The sequence below is a fragment of the Papio anubis genome, chromosome 5 (assembly GCF_008728515.1).
Source record: "Papio anubis isolate 15944 chromosome 5, Panubis1.0, whole genome shotgun sequence".
Lineage (NCBI taxonomy): Eukaryota > Metazoa > Chordata > Mammalia > Primates > Cercopithecidae > Papio > Papio anubis.
Window position 1 is genome coordinate 27,520,383 of NC_044980.1, and position 3,869 is coordinate 27,524,251.

At 35.2% G+C, this 3,869-nt stretch overlaps 1 long non-coding RNA gene across 1 annotated transcript; it reads left to right on the top strand.

The window, feature by feature from the left end:
* Positions 1-226: 226 nt before the first annotated feature.
* Positions 227-2,813, top strand: LOC103885002. Its single transcript, XR_647881.2, has 2 exons — positions 227-571; positions 2,674-2,813. It is a non-coding gene; the product is annotated as an uncharacterized LOC103885002 (long non-coding RNA).
* The last annotated feature ends 1,056 nt before the right edge of the window (positions 2,814-3,869 follow it).

Sequence of the window (3,869 nt, forward strand, 5' to 3'; positions counted from 1 at the left end):
TGTGACATTTCTTTAAGTGCAAAGTTCCAATGCTTTGCAATTGTCCTTTGAATAAAACTTGAATCAGACTTTCTTCATTCCAGCATCAAATCTGAACATTTCAAGAGGTAAACAGTGATTCTTTGATGCTTTACTTCAAAGCATCCAAAGGAAATTAATCAAATTAATCCATCCTCTTTTCTATTGGCAACAATTTTTTTTTTCTTTTTTTTGCTGCTTTGGATTCAGGGCATTTCACAAGACCCTAATGAGTACTGAGAAGAGAAAAAAAGGTATTAAATGGTGGTATTAGGAGATTGCAAAGCTAGTCAAATTTCTTTTTAGGCCAGATTGGGAACGCAAATGATGAAGAGGGCCCCAGGTGTCTTGGAAAGACAGCAAAGTGCACTGCCTCTCGAAAGGTGGCAGCTGCTACCCAGCAACCGTGGATCTTTGCCACATTGGAATTCAGAACCAAGTTTGGCAGATATTCCAATGTTTCTAGAAATGACAGAAACTTATATTTTAATATGATCTCTCTCAATTTCTGAATGCTGGTGTTAACAAAAGGATTCCTTGTGCGCCAAGCACAGTAAGTTGGAAGACTCCTCCTTGTTAAATGAACAGAATGTTACAATGAAAAAAAGCACTACTTGATCCCAGCTATTTTAATCAAAGTCCTTAAAAGCATTTTTTAAAAAATATTTAAGGGATAATTTTGTATGCTCGTTTTTTGGGGAGGTAACATCAAAAGAAAATTATATTGCCTACCAAAACCATTGTTGAAGGACCAAGGAACTTTAATAATATCCAGAATGTAAGCTTCCTTATCTACTTCTCAATAATCAAATAATTGTTTCTCATTTGAAGAGGAGGAAGGATACTTGACAGATTATTTAAGAAGTCACGGTAGTTCAGTTATTTTCTGAAATACAGAGAGATTATATTTCAAAGCATTATTTGCCTAAAACATGATCTCTTTCCATATCTTTTCTAACCTCTCTAAAGGAATTACAGTGTTTGCAAAATCATTGCTGTAGGCATAGTTAAATCATATCAGCTTTATAGCCAGGCTCTCAGATCCTGAATCCACGTTCTGGTGTTTACTAACTATTTCACTTTGTGTATATTACCAAACTCCCTTGGAGTCTCAGGTTCCTCATTTTTTAAAGTAATGGTCATTATGCTACTTACCTCCTAGGCTTGTTATGAGAATTTTATAAGGAAACCTTTAAAGCCATCAGCATAACAACTGGGAAATAAGAAGTGTTCCATGCATTTTAGTTTTTATTATGTTGTTTGAAGTCACTTTCTTTTTCTAGTTAATGTAGAAATACCGTTGTGGGTGTCGAAAGACACATTTTTCTCTCAACTGAAACTTTATATACCTATAGCAATTACCTTCCTGGGGAAAAAATAGTATTTTTAGTCACTGCTACACATATATAATGTATTCTTTAAGATTACCCTACCCCATCTCCAATACTTTTTACATTATTCTAAGATTATATTATATGTGGTATTAACAATTATTTGGTTATTAGACAAAAATGGATACGCCGGAACTCAGAAAAATTGCATGATCTATCTAGGATCTTTTTTTCTTAATATGGCAAAACTAGAACAAAAATGCAGGGTTTTGGCTTATTTTATATCTCTATTTGACTGTATTTCAATCATTTCAGTTGAAAATATAGATAATAAAATAATGCCTTAATTCATACAATTTTGAATTTTATGAACTAAAAATTTCTGAATTTTAAACTGAAAAGAAAGGAACAAATGAACAAGAGAAAGCCACTATTTTTATAGAGAAACAAACTTTGTCAGTTAAGCTATAGTGTGACAAACAGCTGTCTACCTGTTAACCAATTCTACATGATTGGCATAGTTTGCATTTACATCCAGATATTTCAGCATTTTGAGATCTAGATTCACACATTCACAGTTAACAAAAATGATCCACAGAATATCATATTTCATGGATGTTACAGTTTGAATGTTTGTCCTCTCCAAAACTCGTATCGGAAATTAATCTCCCATGTAACAGTGTTGGAAGGCATGGCCTAATGGGAAGGAAGAACCCTTGTGAATGGATTAATGCCCTTGTAAATGAGCTTGTGGAAGTGTGCTCATCCTCTTTCTTCTGGCTTCTGCTGCATAATGATGCAGCTAGAAGGCCGATGCCAGGTGCCGGTTCCTTGGTCTTGGACTTCCCAACCTCCACAACTGTGTGTCAGTAAATTTGTATTCATTATAACTTACACAGTCTCACATATTATATCAGCACACACACAAAAAGACTCACATAATGGGGACTATGACTAAAGGTCAACAAATTTATTTTGGCTTCCTCTAAATAAATATTTTATAAATGCCACATTTTTGTTTTAAACAAAAGACTGTAAAGAGTGTCCTTGTGACATTGATGATTTGAATATATTATTTTTTCTCTTTCTAATGAAGAAAGCAGTGCAGTGGCCAACTTTATTTGAATTACGGGAAGCTCTCTGACCACTTGAGATAGATTTTATTTTGAAGGATGATATTATGCTAAAATAATATGGGATTGTTCTTTATTTCTTAATAAGAAAAATGAGAAAAGGACAATGTTATGGAAATTGTCATTTTACACTGTGCTCAAAAGAATAAAAGTTATATACAGAACCTTGAATTGCTTTTCTCTCTCCTCAGCTTCTAGTGCATCTTAGTATTCTGAAGATTGGGAACTTCAACTTCACACAATACATCCGACTAATGAGATGGCAGAAACGTTGTGCTCTCCATCATTTGCTTATCAGCGACAGTCAGTCTATTAAAAGCTCTAACTCCAAGAAGTGAATTTCATTTTTAAACTTTGCATTCTGAAAACGGTCTTCCCTAGACTGTTAATAGATAAGATGGATGCCACATTTGGTGATAGTTCACAATACTTACCCTCTGCGAACTGTTTTGAAACCAACAACAGACCTATTATCTTCTTTTACAAAGGCGTTTTACTGAGCTATTTAGTGAACTGTGAAATTCTGAAGGAAGTTCTACTTTTATTTACCTGTGTTTGTTTCTTTACACAATGTATTATAATATGCATACTTTTTGTTTGTGGTCTACATTTTAATTGTATCTTTTCAGAAAGTTTGAATAGATTTACTAAAAGCAATCTTCCTTTGGATAGTGGTACAATTTGTCCTTTTAAGAACAGAAGGGTGATGATTCATCTTTGGATGCCTAACTGTTTTGCCCAGGATAAGGCAGACATACTCACAATTCAAAGTCAGAATTGTATAATAATCAAAATAACCTTTCTACAATTACTGTGAGCCAATTTAAGAAGAGAAATTTAACAAACTACAGCCAACGATGTGACTTTGCTTCCTAACAAAGAAAGCAGAGGACCTTTACTCCCAGCTTGAGATCCCTTGGGAACAACCATAATTGTAGGCCAAGACATATAGGGAGAGTTAAAGTCTTAATATTTGAGCTTGTTTTATAAGTATGAAGATTTATGTGTGCCATTCTGTTATGGATGTGTTATAGGAAAGGGGTCCCAATCCAGGCCCCAGGAGAGGATTCCTGGATCCCGCGCAAGAATTCAGAAGAGGCCGCAGTGAAAGTGAAAGCAAGTGTATTAAGACAGTAAAGGAATCAAGGAATGGCTACTCTATAGACTCAGTAGCCCTGATGGCTGCTGGTTGCCCATTTTTATGGTTATTTCTTGATTATATGATGAACATGGGGTGGATTATTCACGCCTCCCCTTTTTAGACCACCTAGGGTAACTTCCTGAGGTTGCCAGCCATCTTGTCCTGTGACTTAGAATGCTTTAACCAACTGGCAATGCGGCCCAGTAGGTTTCAGCTTCATTTTACCCAGCCCCTGTTTAAGATGGA